Source organism: Coturnix japonica, chromosome 28 (assembly GCF_054131305.1).
Source record: "Coturnix japonica strain WE chromosome 28, WE-NBRP24, whole genome shotgun sequence".
NCBI classification, from domain to species: Eukaryota; Metazoa; Chordata; class Aves; order Galliformes; family Phasianidae; genus Coturnix; species Coturnix japonica.
The window spans coordinates 8,129,412-8,147,987 of record NC_140690.1 but is presented as its reverse complement, the minus strand read 5'-3'; the positions used below and the strand labels follow the sequence as shown (position 1 = coordinate 8,147,987).

The following is an 18,576-nucleotide window of genomic DNA, read 5'->3' as shown; positions in this document are numbered from 1 at the left end:
AGAACCTCAGCCTTCCAGGGATCCTAGAGGTGATTATGGACTGGCCTGAAGGTAAAAAGTTTGGAACATCAGCAGCAGAAGAGGTGTCATAGTATCATAGTATCATAGTATCATAGTCTCGTGCGGGTTGGAAGGGACCTTAGAGATCATCGAGTCCAACCCCCCGGGATTCGAGCCTCCTGTGTAGCAGAGCGGCACTTCTACCACTTGCGCCACAGGGGGGATTCACGTGCTAAAGAGGCCCCACCATACAACGAGCTTCCAGAAAATGAAAAGAAATATGCCCTGTTCTCTGATGGATCATGTCACATCGTAGGGAAGCATCGCAAATGGAGCCCCACACAACAGGTTGCAGAGGCTACTGAAGGTAAAGGAGAATCAAGTCAGTTTGCAGAGGTAAAGGCTGTCCAGCTGGCCTTAGATGTTGCTGAATGAGAGAGGTGGCCAATGCTTTATCTTTATACTGACTCATGGATGGTGGCAAATGCCTCATGGGGGTGGTTACAGCAGTGGGAAAAAAGTAACTGGCAACGGAGGGGTAAACCTATCTGGGCTGCTGGACTGTGGAAAGATATTGAAACCCGAAGGTACGGTTGTAAAGGTGTGTCATGTGGATGCACACGTGCCCAAGAATCGGGCTACTGAAGGACAACAGAACAACCATCAGGCAGATTGAGCTGCCAGAATTGAGGTTGCTCAAATTGACTTGGACTGGCAGAATAAGGGTGAGTTATTTCTAGCTCGATGGGCTCATGAGACCTCGGGCCATCAGGGAAGAGATGTGACATATAAGTGGGCCGGAGACCGATAGCTGGACTTAACTATGGACACTATTGCGCAGGTTACTCATGACTGTGAAACACGTGCCGTAATTAAACAAGCCAAGAGGTGAAACTTCTCTGTGGGCAAGGACAATGGCAGAAGGTTAAATACAGGGAGGAGTGGCAGGTTGATTATATCACCTTGCCACCATCTCACAATTGAATAGTGAAAAAAGACCGCATAGTAGATGAAAAGGGAACACTTTGCTACAGAAAGGGAAAGGGGGCCTCACTAAGGCAAAGGGTAGTTACAGATAGATAGTTTATGTTAAGGGGGGGCAGAGAGGGGGAATTGCAGACACTAATTTTGAGAAAACAAGGAGATGAAGGCCATGAAGAGAAGGGTGGAAGAGCCCCAGAACAGTGTGGTGATTAGATGTCCACAGAGCAAGCTGGAATGAGTTTGGGGGGTGCCCCTCCCGCAGGGTTGAAAGTTTACAGCGAGGAAGATGATGAGCCTTCATCCCACAACCACCCCCACAACTCAGTACACATACGCAAGGGGGAAGGGACTGCATGCTAATGGGGTCTCATGAATATAATTAATATGTATCCAAATTCCTGCAAACTATTGATTATGTATTAGTTCAGCCTATATCTGTTGCACATTTTGTCCTAACGGTGTGCAAGTAAGGTGGAGCTATCCCCCATGCACCAGGGTGCATGCGCATCACTCATTAAACATACCTGCTTTATAACTGCTTCGTGGTGATGGAGTTGGATTACGCAAGTCACAATGGCAAGTATTATGTGCATACCATGGTGAAAGCAAACACTGGGTGGCTTGACACATACACAGTACCCATACTACCACCTGAAACACCGCACTGAATCTTGAGAAGCAAGTCCTATGGTGACATGGCACCCAAGAAAGATATGAATCTGAAAATGAGACACAATTCAAACGTTTCCTTATAAAAACAGTGGGTTTATCATATCCCCTACAGTGACCAGCTTCTGGTAAAATTGAACAATGGGTTGTTGAAAGCTATGTTGAAAGCAATAGATGGTGGAACACTGAAGCACTGGGAGAAGCATTGGGCAGAAGCCACTTGGTTGGTCAGTATGAGAAGATCTGTCAATCATGAGGGTCCTAGCCAATCCAGCCCCCTGCACAATGTAGAGAGAGATAAGATCCCTGTAGTACATGTAAAGAACATGTTGGGAAAAGCCGTTTGGGTCCTTCCAGCCTCTGGAAAGGGCAAACCACTTGGTGAATTTTTTTTTGCCCAGGGACCTGGGAGCACTTGGTGGGTGACGCAGAAAGAAAGGGCATGTTCAATATGTACCACAAAGGAATTTGAGGTTTGGGCAGTGCAGTCAGTAATTCTATGTATATATATATAAATAGACCCGTGTGTGTCATACATTTTAATTTCTGTTTATTTATATGTATTTTAAGCATGATGTAGCGATGTAGAATAAGAATGGAATGGCATGGTTTGGTAATATTTTTTCTATTGGTATTTCTCATCATATCATCATGTGGAGCACAGAGAAGAACTACACATCCCAGAGGACCTCAGTTTCAATTAGACTGTATTATATTGTGTAATCTTGCATCCCAACATCATAGTTAGTAAGGTAAGTCTTCCTCCTTAGATTGTTGCTGCTGCTCTGTTTGTTTCCCTGAGCCCAGCTCCCATCTCCCTACCCCCTTTCCCTTCCCATTTTTGGGGGGCAGGGAGCCCAAAAGCCTGCAACCCCCTGTCACGGACATAGTTTGATCTAGATAACACCGTGACACTCTCCTGTATGGATGCTTCAATTCAGAACTCCCTTCGAAGCTCTTCCCACACTCAGGACACTTTCAGGGTCTCTCTTCCGTGTGGATGCACTGATGGCACTTCAAAGCACGCCTCGTGGCAAAGGTCTTCCCACACTCAGAGCACTTATATGGTCTCACTCCTGTGTGGATGCGCTGGTGCACCTTCAATTCATAGCTGCTTTTGAAGCTCTTCCCACACACAGGACACGTATAGGGTTTCTCTCCTGTATGGATGCGCTGGTGGAGCTTCAAATCATACCTGCTTTTGAAGCCCTTCCCACACTCAGTGCACTTAATGGTCTCTCTCCTGTGTGGATGCGATGGTGGCGAGTGAGTTTGGAACTGTTTATGAAGCTCTTCTGACACTCAGTGCACTTAAATGGTCTCACTCCTGTGTGAATGCACTGGTGGTAATTCAAAACAGAACTGCTTTTGAAGCTCATCCCACACTCAGAGCATTTATATGGTCTCTCTCCTGTGTGGATGTGCTGGTGCCATTTCAATTCATAGCTGCTTTTGAAGCTCTTCCATATTCAGTGCACTTAAATGGTCTCTCTCCTGTGTGGATGCGACGGTGGCGAGTGAGTTTGGAACTACTTTTGAAGCTCTTCCCACACTCAGGGCACTTATAGGGTTTCTCTCCTGTATGGATGCGCTCGTGCAGCTTCAAATCATAGGTGCTTTTGAAGCCCTTCCCACACTCAGTGCACTTAAATGGTCTCTCTCCTGTGTGGATGCGACAGTGGCGAGTGAGTTTGGAACAGTTTTCGAAGCTCTTCCCACACTCAGTGCACTTAAATGGTCTCTCTCCTGTGTGGATGCGATGGTGGATGGTGAGGTAGGAACTCCTTTTGAAGCTCTTCCCACACTCAGTGCACTTAAATGGTCTCTCTCCTGTGTGGACGCGATGGTGGTCGGTGAGATCGGAACTCCTTTTGAAGCTCTTACCACATTCAGTGCACTTAAATGGTCTCTCTCCTGTGTGGATGTGCTGGTGCAATTTCAATTCATAGCTGCTTTTGAAGCTCTTCCCACATTCAGTGCACTTAAATGGTCTCTCTCCTGTGTGGATGCGCTGGTGTGATTTCAATTCATAGCTGCTTCTGAAGCTCTTCCCACATTCAGTGCACTTAAATGGTCTCTCTCCTGTGTGGATGCGCTGGTGCGATTTCAATTCATAGCTGCTTTTGAAGCTCTTCCCACATTCAGTGCACTTAAATGGTCTCTCTCCTGTGTGGATGCGCTGGTGCAATTTCAATTCATAGCTGCTTTTGTAGCTCTTCCCACATTCAGTGCACTTAAATGGTCTCTCTCCTGTGTGGATGCGCTGGTGCAATTTCAATTCATAGCTGCTTTTGTAGCTCTTCCCACATTCAGTGCACTTAAATGGTCTCTCTCCTGTGTGGACGCGATGGTGGTCGGTGAGGTAGGAACTCCTTTTGAAGCTCTTCCCACATTCAGTGCACTTAAATGGTCTCTCTTCTGTGTGGATGCGCTGGTGTGATTTCAATACATAGCTGCTTTTGAAGCTCTTCCCACATTCAGTGCACTTAAATGGTTTCTCTGCTCTGTGGATGCGATGGTGGTAAGCGAGTTGGGAATTATATTTGAAGCACTTCCCACACTCTGTGCACTTATATGGTCGCTCTCCTGTGTGGACACGTTGGTGCCTTTTGAGTTTATAACTATCTTTGAAGTTCTTCCCACACTCAGCACACTTGTACAGTCTCTCTCTTCTGTGGATACACTGGTGGGAAGTGAGGTTCCCAGTGTCCGTGAAATTCTTTCCACAATCAGAGCACTCGAAGGCTCTCTCTCCTGTGTACATGCACTGCTGGCCAGTGGGTTGGACTCTCCATTTCATGCTCTCTGCAGAATCACACAACTCGTAATGCCTCTTTGCTGAGTCCATGCACTGGTGGTTAGTGATGCTGGAATCTGTTTTAAAGCTTTTCTCACACTCAGTGCACGGATTCTGCTTTTTCATCTGGCACGCATCCTTGCTCCTGGTTTCCGCAGGCTGCTTTGGACCTATGGTGAAGTCCACTGGCTTCCACAATGTCATTCCCAGATGCGTTCCCAGGGGCTTCTTGATGTGCTCACCCGGACCTTGCTGCAGGCCTTCCTGGACACCCCTTCTGATTTCTTCCACAGAGATGTGACCCCACTGTCTATCTGCTACACAACTTCTCTGCAGAACCTCCTTTGCATTTTTGATCTCACCAGCTGTCGGATGACAGAGAAAATGCAGCAATAGCACACGGTGCCCAAAATAAAACAAAGGCAGAGAAGGCTCTTACAGCCCCAACATTCCCCTTCCCTCCACCATCTCACCTGGAATGAGGTCTCCTGGCATGGCCTCAGGGCTACGCACATTTGGGATCCAGGGGTCTTCCCCACTTTCAAGCAGGGAGATCACCACGGGCTTGGGGCCTGGAAATGGAGCTTCAGGGAGAGAAACAGGGAAAAAGAGAGCATTTCCCTCATTCTGGCACAGTGCCTGTTCAACAGCACACTCTGTCTTCCTCCCCAAGGAGAAACCACCATTTGGGCCTGAATGACACCACGCCTACAGCTTCCCTTGGAGCAAAGAATGCTTTGACGTCTCTGAACATCATGAAGGGATATTTTTTCATTCAAATTAACTTTACAACAGCTTATTTATTTTCTTACAATCTACCACAGGTCAAGGCATCAAAATGTTGACGGCAATTGCATGGAAAATCCTAAATTCCAAAGCTGTAACCAGGGAGTCATCTGTGAGTTGGAGCTGGTGGCACCATGCAACACACAACACAAGGGCTGGTTTTCTCCCTCCTGGCTGATGCCTGCTTGCCAGCACTGACTCTGCGGCTTTGATCACAGTGCCGTGCATACTAATCCCTTCTGAAACTCATGCTTCTCAGTATCTCCTTTCTTGCTGGCACTGTGGTGTTAGTCAATATGTAGCTGCATGACAATTATTCAAGGCCCAGCTTGCAGAGGCTCATTCTGCACAGCCAAAGGTGCCCTAATGAGGAGGAAAGGCAGACAAGCTCTCACCCAGCGATGCCACGCACTGGTACGTCTCCAGCATCACGTCCCGGTAGAGCGCTCGCTGCGCAGGGTCCAGCAGCGCCCACTCCTCCCTGCTGAAATACACGGCCACCTCCTCAAAGCTCACGGGCTCCTGCAAGCAAAGAAGCACCTTGCTGGGAACAGCCAAGGCCCAGACAAACAGCTCGCACAGGACAGAACCTCCCATCCCAGCCGCTTCTCTGTCCCCAGCACACACATGCTGCGTGAGGGCATCTCCCTCTTCCCCTGCATTCACATCCCTGGCCATTTGGCCTCTCCTGCCTGCTTCCCCAACCCCTACCTCAGCTAGATGTGTTGCAGCCATTTGCTGCTCTCCTGCAGGCTGGGATGATCACGGCTGGAAGGCAGAAGTTGAACTGGAGCCTGCAAGGAGAAGAGAAATGGCAGGGGAGCTGTGAGGGAATGCAGCAGTCCCAGTCCCAGCTCAGCCCTTCTGCAGGGCGCTGCCTGGCCTTGCAGAGGAAGACAATGAGCTGCAGCACAGGAAACAGTCTGGCTCAAAGAGATGAACCGTCACAAAGCTGTCTCAAACTGGGAGGCTGAAACAACTGGTAGCTGACACTTAGTTCAACAGCCGAGACTGAGCCGGGGACTAAAGAGAAAGCAAGGCAAGGAGGCAGCCATCTTACCCCAAATCAGGGAGCAGCCCAAGTGCCCCTCCAGCTCTGCTGCACAGCAGCAGGCTACACTGCAGGACCGCCCTCAAGCAGGGCTGTCTCTGCAGCTCACACCTGCACAGAGATCCCTTGCAGCTTGACGTCAAGACTCCTTCTCAAAACAGACTTTCTGTAAGACACCTGTGGTTACTTTGGAGCTTTATTGTGTTCTCTAAGGTTCAGCCTTAGAGGGACTGTGCAGGTATGATTCCTTCCACACAAACCCTTGAGCACGCTTGGGACTAGGAGAGGATCCAGCCACATCCTAGTGAACAGCGATGCAAGAAACAGAGGCTCTGGTGGAATTTAGAACAAAGGGGGGCTAGAGGGAGATAGTTATATGTAGTTTGTAGGTGGGAAAAGGAATGATCTAGTTAGAATAACAAGGAATAGAGACAATGGCTCTGGGAGAGCAGGAAGGATGCAGATAAGAAGTGAGATCTCCCTGAGACACCTGCGGAGGAGAGGATTAGAAGTTTAAATATCAGAAGAGGAGTTGCATCTCCCTGATAAGATGGGCGATAACAAGAGGGGGGTCTGCATGCTAAAGAACTATTGAATATGTATCAGAATTTCGAGAACTCATTGACTATGTATTAGATGTACCTATATCTATGTCACGATTTTACAAATCGGTGTGCAAGTATGGTTGGAGCTATCCCCCTTGCACCCGGCACTGCACAACACTGGAATAAACATACCTGCTTTATAACCCATCTCTGGATTATAGAGTTTGATTCCGCAATCACTAGCACCTTACCTCTGTGGTCTAAAGACACGAGAAAGAAAGGGGAACTACTCTGAGCCTCGTGACTCGATGGGAGTGCCACCTGTAGGTGTGTGTGTATCCCTACCCTCTATGCAGTAAATAACCAAGTGTATCCAGCCACCTCCGATCCTGTTTGTCACTACTAAATCACTACAGCATATCCCTATTATATCAACAAATATAAGCCTGTTTCTCCCTTAGGAGTGTATACGGTGTTTCGATCCACCTGTGACCAATGGGGAAAGTCTGTAGGATGGCAAGAAGGGAAACAAACTGACAACAAGAGACATTAAGTGCATCCCAAACTCTTCTGTGAATGACTGCTTATTGTCTACCTTTGCTGCAGGAATGGGAAAAGGGAGTTTTATTGGAGGTCTGAGTGGTGAAGAAAGTTGAGAATATACAACAAGGACAGTCTGTGCCATGTGGAGATCTTTCGACTGACAGCAAGCACGCCTAAAGGGGATGGCTACCCAGGAAAGAGCTGCAGAAATACTGTTAGAATATGGCATGGCCATCCAACCATCCAGCAGGAGGTGCAGAAAAGCACCTGGTTCATGGAAGAACACTGTGAATGCAGCCCCCAACACACAAACACAGCGAGCCTCAGCGCAGATGGCAGCTGCCAGCAGAGCAGCCTGCTAGAGCACCACCTCTACAGATCCGTGAGGGGAACACCTGGTGGCAAATGGATTAAATCCTCTGGCAGATGTCTGTACATCCTCTCAGGAGTGGAAGTAGCCGTGGGCTTGCTGAAATCAACCAAGCCCTCATAAAAGGGTTGGGAAAAGTACTTTGTGAAGGAAAATGATGTAGTTCTCAAAACCACCTGCTGCTGATGTTACCTAAAAGTGATGAGGGCTCACATTCCTTGTGTAAGGAAGTGCAAAATGGCGAGGAGTCAACTGGATTTTACACACTTCTCAAATAAACAGGATGGCTTACTTAAACACAGAAACAAATCAACAAAACATCCAAAAAACTCCTGAAAAGAGAGAGTATCTGACAGCACTGCAGCCAAACCAGCCTGTGACGGTCACTTCCACAACCAGACGATGCTGTGCTGGGAATTTTAACTCAACCAGGAAGGCAACTTATCAAATAGTAGCAGCTCAAAACAGAACAATTAAGGCAATAAACAACCACGTGGTTACAACAGCCTTGTTGAGCCCTTGTTAGAGCACTCCACGATACCTGCATTACATCAATGAATACATTCCTCCCTCTCTCTTCAGCTGAGCACGCAGACTGCGCTCACTGCCAGGGGACGCTCTCAGCAGCGCGTGCCCTTTGCAGAAGGCAGCCTGGGCTGTGCTTTACTGACCTGCTGCTGCTCGGCCGTGTTCTCAGCGCGTGCTCCAGTCAGCCCACAGGCTGCCAGCTTCTCATCGTCTGTTCCAGAGCCCAGTGCCGGAGCTGCTGCAGATGCTGAACGTGCTCAGGGCCCGCAGCTGTGCGCTCAAGGCATCTGCAGCTGCCGGGACAGACTCAACAAAAGCCTTGCCAGGGCTTTGCACAGCCCCAGCTGAGCCATCAGGCAAGCGCTCAGCAAACAAAAGGTAACGCCATTTCAAGGGTCGCCAGAGGCACGTGTTGCCCGCAGGGTCCCCGAAGGGAAGCTGGGAACTGCCGGGGAGGAGAAGCAGGGGGAGTGGAAATTCCCTCTTGGAGGTTTCACATTAAGACACTCCAAAGGAGGCACCGGGGAGTTTAAAACTTCCATCAATCCACGCGTGCAGAGCGAGGCCGTCTCGTGTCCCCCATGACCCAGGGGAAGAACTGCAGTCCCAGCTGCGCTGTGGTACAGAGATCCAACCGGGCAGCAGAGCACGCTGACCTCCTCTGCTCCCTTCCTCACTGTCCCAGCTCCCAGCCCGTTCCCGTGCCCCTCGGAGCCCAGCCCGGGCTGCATAAACTGCTGCCCTGGTTGCAGCCCGTCTGGGCCAGCAAACCTGCTGCGCTGAGTGGGAGCTGGAGCCGGGACCAGGGTCCCGCCTGGGGTACGGCAGTGCGGGTTCCGCCCCGTCCGGGGCCGCTCCCCGCTCCTCTCCCGGTGCTGCTGGCAGGGGGCAGGAAGCGTGCGCTCCTCTGCACGAGCCACGAAGGGCACCTACCTTGGGTGCGGAGCAGGCTGCTCCCAGCTCTGGTGCAGGTAGCCGGGCTCCTCGGAGTCGCGTAGAGCAGAGGATGCCGAGTGCCCTGAGCCCGGAGCTGGCCGCAGGACGGCCTTGGTGCACCTCCTGCCACCGCGGTGCTGCCCGGATGGCTTCCAGACAGGCTCTCGCCTCTTCCGCACAGGCTCAGGAAGGCAGGAATTCCCACAGCGAGCACAACCCGAGCCGGCTTCCGCCAGGCTCTCGGAAGTTTCACAGCTCGTTCTGCATCCGGGGGAAGGGAGGGCGATGGGAGGGGTGTACGGGAGGAGGGTGGGAGGGAGGGAGGAATGGGGGCTGTGTTTTGTTACGCTACTGAAGCATCGCTTTCTGCCGGCTCTCTTTGCTTCCTTCGGTGGGGACATTCGCACACCCTTGTCATCAGGCATCCCTCCCTTGCTGTCCTGGCGTTCCTGTTACTCCTAACCCCCACGAGTATGACCCAGCAAGATGTAATCTCAGGTACAGCACCAGAGGACATTGTGTGTTGAATAGAACTCTTGCAATGGAACCGAGCTGTGGGTAGGAGCCTTACCCAGAAGCTGCTGTAAGAATACGACTTTCCTCCCATCCTTGTCTAAGGGTCCTAATAAGTCTTCTGTGCAGCGATACCATGGGGTTCTGTGTGGGTTTTGTGGTCCGTGTGGTTGGCGGTTATAGATTCTCGTGTCAAAACCAGGCAAAGTCTAGTGATTTACATAAAGGGATAGCTTTATTCAATTAAGGAAGGTGGTAAAGTGAGCAAAACAGAGCTGGGCACTGAGGGGAGTCTGTACTCTGCTAGGGTGGCAATTTGAACAATGGATCGGTTCTGCATTTATACAGTTCTTATATCTTGTATACATTCCAGTCTTTCTTGCGGCTTGGGAAGGTTATTGCTGGGGTCGTAGAGTGTTGTGGGGGTGAAAATCATCAGTCTTTTCCGTTATTCTTTGGTTATTTTCTAGCAGCTTATGTGCCCTGGCAATGTGTAGTTTGCAGTGCTTGCTGCTTCTTATTTTCTCTGCTTTACAACACGATTTACATTTTACAGCACTGTTTACATTCCAGGACACCTGAGAAAGCACCACTGAGTCTGGATTTGACTAGCAAACTTAACCCTTACCTATCGCAATCCCCCCTTTTCTATTTTATCCATTAAATCGTTTTACTGCTTCTTTAGCCCTTTGGAGGGTAGATTCATCCTCTTCCTTGCTACTGATACGTTCATATTCTTTTCTTACTAACATTAAATGGGCTGTTTCTAACTGTCCCTTAACAATAGCAATAAGTGTATTGAACAGAAATGGTCCAAGAGTTAGTCTCAGGATTAATAAAATAAGAGGTCCCGCTAAAGTGGACAGCAAAGTAGTCAGCCAGGGAGAACAGTTAAACATTGATTCATATCAGCTTTGTTGCATCTCTCTCCTTTCTCCATTTTTCTAGTCCCTCTCGTATTTTGATGACTATTTCTCTTACAACCCCAGTATGGTCAGCTTATACACAGCACTCCTCTCAAAGTGCAGCACACAGCCCCCTCCCCAACCTCCCCGCTGTAAAAAGATAAGGTCTAATGTATTGGGGGTGACCCTACGTACCCAGTGCAATACATTCCAAATTGCCACAGACACCAACTGACTGCCATACATTTTGTGGGAATCAATTGTTGTTTCTGCATTTAGTACAAGATACGAGTGTTTCGTTTCAAGCTCTCAGCATCTAAGTGAAGCAATTTGTAGTTATTAAAAATTAGGTTAAAGTCATACGTAAAAAGACTGCAGCTCATTTCTGTCCAGCCATCTGAAATAGAACTACTGATTTTCGGTGCTGGACAAACAAGACCTGAGTAATAAAGGATCCAAAGAGGAGATGTTAAAATAATTAACCGTATAACTGTATAAACTAAAACAATGTGTATATATATATATATAAGTTGTGATATACCTATACAAAAGTATAATTGAGGGTATGTGGAACTGTAACTGAGGCTACAAGTAGTGGAATAGTGTTCAAAGGAAAATGGGTTAAGGAGAAAGTGAGTTTATCTGCGCTGGTATGAGAGATTCTGTAGATATTCAAGACCCAACTGGGCGCCTACCTGTGCAACATGGTGTAGGGAACTTGCTTTGACAGGGGGTTTGGACTCGATGATATCTAGAGGTCCCTTCCAACTCCTACAATTCTGTGATTCTGTGAGAGCAATCCCCCTTCATTGTTCCCTCCCCCAGCAGGAACTTTTAAAGTGAGAGAGAGCCAGGGAAAGAGTCTGCTGCTGTAAACAGCGAAGGGGGAGGTGGAGAGGACGGGGCAATGGAAGTGAGAATAGCCATCATGTGCAGAGATCTAGGAAACCTGAAATCCCAGTGTTATCACTGGACACCTCTGGAGAGAAGGAGGCGAAAATGAAATAGGATGTTAAAATAGGATGTTAGTAGCTTATGTAATGATGAGAGTTTGGAAAATAAGAAAGTTTGGGACAGACACAGGCAGAAGAAAGAAGGACTGGCAAGGTATAAAAGGAATGTCAGGACTGAAGAGCGGTGAATGATATGAAAACTAACCAAAACAAAACTGATTGACGTACAGATAGTAAGGGAATTGGGAATAAGAACAGCTGTTACAGTTGCAGTGTTAGAATAAGGCAGTAGGACCCAGATATCCCCTCAGGGAGAGGTGAGGGGGTGGGGTCTTAAAGAGCCCAGGGTGGGCTCTTCCCCACTGGAAGGAAAACAGTGTGCAAACTGCAGTGGGAAATTGCATCTAGGAAAGCAGGATATAGAGGTTCATTTTCTGGTGGATATTGATGCTTCTCAGAAGCTATTGCCCAACAAGAAAAGGTTTCCTTTTTTGGACTAATTAAATATAAGCTAAGAAAACAAGTAGGAATACAGAAATTCTTGTACCTGCCAGGTTACTCTGGCAAGAAATTGAATAAAACTGGAGCTAAGAGTGCGATGATATTGACCGATTAAAAACTGTAACTCTGGCTTTAACACAATCTGGGCAAAACATTGTGTCATGGTTTTATAATGTTGCTGTCAATATTCCACATCATAACATTATGTGCAGTGTGGATCATTAGAAGCTTCATACTCCAGTTCCATGGAATAACAACGTTCCGAATACTCATCTCTCAGAAGAAAACTACATATTCCAGAGGACTTCGCGGCCAAAGGTAAGTCATGGGAGGAGGACATATGTATAATCTCCTCCCAGGCTGGAGCTCTCTTTTTTGGGCTGGGGGCCCTACGGGGCAGCTGCCCCCTGTCATTCACAAAGGTAAATCTAGGTAAACTGTGACAGATTTTGGTGGAGATGGCGGGCATAAGCTGCTGCTTTTTAGCTTTTAGAACAAATCTCTCTTTGCTCTCAGAGAGCTTCGTTAGGGATGTGATATCTTTTCATAGCTGCTCACTGAGAACGTGACCTTGAAATTCCAGGCAAACTGTCAAAATTCAGGGGTAGCTGTAAACTCTGAGCATTGTTATCTTGCTTTTGTAAAGAAAACAAAGGGATTTCTTTATCTCCCAGAGCACAGCTAGCTAGCTTTGACTTTTACAGCGCCTGCCAGCTACTGCCAGCTATGAGTCTGCTCTTTATTTTAGGAGCACTGCATAGGGGATTCAAAGCCATCATGTTCTTTGAAACTTACTGGCCCTTCTTAATTTATTGATTTCTTGTTATAGAATATATGCATTATACAACCAAGTAAGGGCCTGGTACTTCTACGCAATGTGGTATGATGTGAATTTTGACACTTGCATCCCAGATGAAATAGTTAATTTTACAATGACTAATTTCACAATTGCTAATTTCACAGCAGCTAATTTTACAAACACCACGATGTTCAATCTGGTTTCCAGGCTGCCTTATCAGATTGCCACACAGTTTTTGAAAACCGAGTTAGTGTTCATCCTTGTGTTCATACTCATGTTCATGTTATCATTATCAATATATATGAATGTACTTCTCTCCATTCGTTCTATGCGGAAGTCCCCTCCAAAACCAGAAAATGCTGACTGGCAGGGAATATGGAAAGGTTTAAGAAAAATCTTAAAAGCGTGGGGACCCACAGTGTCATGGGATTTCACTCTTGAACATCTGAGGGACCCTGAGAAATTGAGTATTTGAGTCAGAGATCTAAGGAGGTAAACCATACTTGGGGGTTGGCTTATGCTTACCGTGCTCTATATACTACTACCCTGGAGAGAGAGAGTTTCCGATCTGAGGTTCAAGCCTCAAAAAAAAAAAATCCCCAAGTCAACTCTGATCAGTCACAGGAGGCACCAGTAACAATATCAGTTGCCCCTGTGGAAGGAAGAAATGGAAACGGGTATCCTTGTGTCTAGGACGAGAAGAAGGAGAAGCAGAGGAGGAGGCAGCAGAAGATCCAGGTAGGGGGTCTGGATTGGCACTGAGAAATGCAACAGAAAAAACTAAGAGGCATGAAGAAGAGAGTGATGAGGAGGAAATCTCTATTACCGTTCATCAACCTCTGAAGATGGATGAATTCCAAGGCTCAAGAAAGGAGTTGACACAGTGTCAAAATGAACGTCTCTTGCCTGATTTATTCGCTGCTGGGACAACGGGGCCAACAGCCTGTCTCTAGCTGGTAATGAATCTCACCAACTAGGAAGCATTGCCAGAGACCCAGCTATCGACAGAGGGATTAGCAGATGTTTGGATGGAGCTGGCACCCTCTGGACTGTTAACAGCTGTGAGGGAAAGGTACCCCTTCAAGGATGCTTTGAAGACTCAGACTATTAAGTGGGATACCATCGAAAAAGGTATCCAGTACCTGAGGGAAATGACCGTGGTGGAAATGTTGTATGACCCTGATCCACAAGACCGTGATCCTGAGAGAGTGAGGACCAAGCCTAGCATGTGGCAGAAACTCACAAATACAGCACCAGAAAGATATGCACACACACTGGCAGCAACATTTGGAAGATCTGAGGAACAAGAGAGAAGACCCCGAGTTTTTGAACTGATTATGACACTTCAAAACTATGAAGAGCAGCTCCCCCCAGTACACACCGCAGTTTCTGCCATCTCACAAGTAGAAGGCTGATAGATGAAATGCACAAGAAACTATTTCCATCGACTAATTGTGATGGTTGAGTAGTAGTATCAGAAAAGACTGATGAAGGTCAGTCTCCATACGGGTCACCGGGTCTAGTGAAGGACCTGATCAAAATATTCCAATCCTACTCCTCACCTGTATCATCAAAAGTTTCAGCTATTAGACGCGTGTGCTTTCCAGCTCGAGCAAGGAACAACAGTAAGATTGCACAGCGTGTTTCCATGTGGTGCTACCTACGGGACCACAGAGAAGACATGAGGAAGTGGCACAACCAGCCTACTCCTGTACTACGAGCACGGGTGAGAGAACTACAAAACAGACCAACCACCAGTGGAGTTGCTCCATTCATCACAGGTAACCAATAGAGGGGCCCTGCCCTCAGTCTTGGCGGGGAGAGGGATAATAAGAGTTTATTGGACTGTGTGGATGAAATGGTCTGGCACAACAGGACCACAGAACCACTGCTGGATACCGGTGCAAAGTGCACTCTAATGCCCTCAAATCACAAAGGGACAGAATCAATCCATATTTCTGGAGTGACTGGGGGCTCTCAAGAATTGACTCTGTTGGAGGCCGAAATAAGCCTCACTGGTAAAGACTGGCAAAAACATCCTATTGTGACTGGCCCAGTGGCTCCGTGTGTACTTGGTATTGATTACCTCAGAAGGATCCAAAGGGGTATTGATGGGCCTTTGGAATAGCTGCTGTAGATATGGACAACATTAAGCAGCTGTCTGTTTTGCCTGGCCTGTCAGAGGACCCGTCTGTTGTGGGGCTGCTATGAGTAAAAGAGCAGCAGGTACCGATTGCTACAGAGACAGTGCACAGACAGCAGTACTGCACCAACTGGGATTCCTTGCTCCCCATTCATGATTTGATTTGCCAGCTGGACAATCAGGGAGTGATCAGCAAAACGCAGTCACCTTTTAACAGCCCCATATGGCCAGTGCGTAAAGCCAGTGGAGAATGGAGGCTGAGGGTAGACTACCGTGGCCTGAATGAGGTCACACCGCCACTGAGTGCTCCTGTGCGGGACATGTTGGAACTCCAGTACGAGCTGGAGTCAAAAGCAGCCAAATGGTATGCCACCACTGACATTGCTAATGCCTTCTTCTCCATTCCTTTGGCTGCAGAATGTCGGCTGTTGGAGTACTAAGCTGTCTTTGCAAGGATTTATGAGTGCATACAGTAGTTCTGAGTAGATGGAGTGTTCTAGAATAGCTGAGTAAGGCCTGCAGATTAAGAGTTAGTGGGTGGGGGGTTTAGTTAGGTGTGTGTAGAGGCTTTCTCGCGTGCATCGGGTTTTGCGTAGAGGGTGTACGTGACTGCACAGGATTTAGGATGGTATATAAGGAGTGTGACGCAGCGAAAAAATGAGAGAAGACATCATGGCATCCATGTTTGTGTCTCTCCCCCGGAAAGTCAAGGTCCTGGGATAAGTCAGGTTAATTTGCAGATACGTCAGTAGGCCACAGTTTGCCTTCGTAGCAGGATGGACATAGTCACATCCCAACTGATGTAATCGAAAAACTCACTGCCATGTCTACATCAACTAGCAAGAATGAGGCACAGTCTTTCCTGGGTGTAGTAGGCTTTTGGAGGATGCACGTTCCAAACTACAGCCCTACACCTTTATCAGGTAACACAGAAGAAGATTAGTTTTGGATAGGGCCCTGAACAGCAGAAGGCTTTTGAGCAGATTAAACAAGAGGTACCCTGTGCCGTGGCCCTGGGGCCAGTACGGATGGGGCAGGATGTAAAGAACATCCTCTACACTGCTGCTGGAGAGAAAGGTCCCACTCGAAGTTTGTGGCAAAGAGCCTCAGGAGAGACCTGAGGCTGACCCCTGGGATTTTGGAGTTGAGCATACAAGGAGTCCGAAGAGTGCTACACTCCAACTGAGAAGGAGATCTTAGCCGCGTATGAGGGGATTCAGGTTGCTTCCGAAGTAGTTGGTACTGAAACACAGCTCCTTCTGGCACCTCGACTGTCAGTGCTGAACTGGATGTACAAAGGAGAGATTCCCTCCACCCATCATGCTACTGATGCCACCTGGAGCAAGTGGATTGTGCTGATTACACAACGAGCTCAGATGGGGAACCTCAGCCTTCCAGGGATCCTAGAGGTGATCATGGACTGGCCTGAAGGTAAAAAGTTTGGAACATCAGCAGCAGAAGAGGTGTCATAGTATCATAGTATCATAGTCTCGTACGGGTTGGAAGGGACCTTAGAGATCATCGAGTCCAACCCCCCCGGATTCGAGCCTCCTGTGTAGCAGAGCGGCACTTCTACCACTTGCGCCACAGGGGGGATTCACATGCTAAAGAGGCCCCACCATACAACGAGCTTCCAGAAAATGAAAAGAAATATGCCCTGTTCTCTGATGGATCATGTCATATCGTAGGGAAGCATCGCAAATGGTGCCCCACACAACAGGTTGCAGAGGCTACTGAAGGTAAAGGAGAATCAAGTCAGTTTGCAGAGGTAAAGGCTGTCCAGCTGGCCTTAGATGTTGCTGAATGAGAGAGGTGGCCAATGCTTTATCTTTATACTGACTCATGGATGGTGGCAAATGCCTCATGGGGGTGGTTACAGCAGTGGGAAAAAAGTAACTGGCAACGGAGGGGTAAACCTATCTGGGCTGCTGGACTGTGGAAAGACATTGAAACCCGAAGGTACGGTTGTAAAGGTGCGTCATGTGGATGCACACGTGCCCAAGAGTCGGGCTACTGAAGGACAACAGAACAACCATCAGGCAGATTGAGCTGCCAGAATTGAGGTTTCTCAAATTGACTTGGACTGGCAGAATAAGGGTGAGTTATTTCTAGCTCGATGGGCTCATGAGACCTCGGGCCATCAGGGAAGAGATGTGACATATAAGTGGGCCGGAGACCGAGGGGTGGACTTAACTATGGACACTATCGCGCAGGTTACTCATGACTGTGAAACACGTGCCGTAATTAAACAAGCCAAGAGGTGAAACTTCTCTGTGGGCAAGGACAATGGCAGAAGGTTAAATACAGGGAGGAGTGGCAGGTTGATTATATCACCTTGCCACCATCTCACAATTGAATAGTGAAAAAAGACCGCATAGTAGATGAAAAGGGAACACTTTGCTACAGAAAGGGAAAGGGGGCCTCACTAAGGCAAAGGGTAGTTACAGATAGATAGTTTATGTTAAGGGGGGGCAGAGAGGGGGAATTGCAGACACTAATTTTGAGAAAACAAGGAGATGAAGGCCATGAAGAGAAGGGTGGAAGAGCCCCAGAACAGTGTGGTGATTAGATGTCCACAGAGCAAGCTGGAATGAGTTTGGGGGGTGCCCCTCCCGCAGGGTTGAAAGTTTACAGCGAGGAAGATGATGAGCCTTCATCCCACAACCACCCCCACAACTCAGTACACATACGCAAGGGGGGAGGGACTGCATGCTAATGGGGTCTCATGAATATAATTAATATGTATCCAAATTCCTGCAAACTATTGATTATGTATTAGTTCAGCCTATATCTGTTGCACATTTTGTCCTAACGGTGTGCAAGTAAGGTGGAGCTATCCCCCATGCACCAGGGTGCATGCGCATCACTCATTAAACATACCTGCTTTATAACTGCTTTGTGGTTATGGAGTTGGATTACGCAAGTCACAATGGCAAGTATTATGTGCTTACCATGGTGAAAGCAAACACTGGGTGGCTTGACACATACACAGTACCCATACTACCACCTGAAACACCGCACTGAATCTTGAGAAGCAAGTCCTATGGTGACATGGCACCCAAGAAAGATATGAATCTGAAAATGAGACACAATTCAAACATTTCCTTATATAAAGAGTGGGTTTATCATATCCCCTACAGTGACCAGCTTCTGGTAAAATTGAACAATGGGTTGTTGAAAGCTATGTTGAAAGCAATAGATGGTGGAACACTGAAGCACTGGGAGAAGCATTGGGCAGAAGCCACTTGGTTGCTCAGTATGAGAAGATCTGTCAATCATGAGGGTCCTAGCCAATCCAGCCCCCTGCACAATGTAGAGAGAGATAAGATCCCTGTAGTACATGTAAAGAACATGTTGGGAAAAGCCGTTTGGGTCCTTCCAGCCTCTGGAAAGGGCAAACCACTTGGTGAAATTTTTTTTGCCCAGGGACCTGGGAGCACTTGGTGGGTGACGCAGAAAGAAAGGGCATGTTCAATATGTACCACAAAGGAATTTGAGGTTTGGGCAGTGCAGTCAGTAATTCTATGTATATATATGTAAATAGGCCCGTGTG

General features: G+C 47.8%; 1 pseudogene across 1 annotated transcript; it reads right to left on the bottom strand.

The window, feature by feature from the left end:
* Positions 1-2,186: 2,186 nt before the first annotated feature.
* Positions 2,187-8,548, bottom strand: LOC146756275 (uncharacterized; annotated as a pseudogene). The gene is made up of 5 exons (XR_014937656.1): positions 8,417-8,548; positions 5,948-6,030; positions 5,632-5,758; positions 4,924-5,034; positions 2,187-4,815 (listed from the first exon to the last, which is right to left on the bottom strand). The product of XR_014937656.1 is annotated as an uncharacterized LOC146756275 (transcript).
* Positions 8,549-18,576: the final 10,028 nt, after the last annotated feature.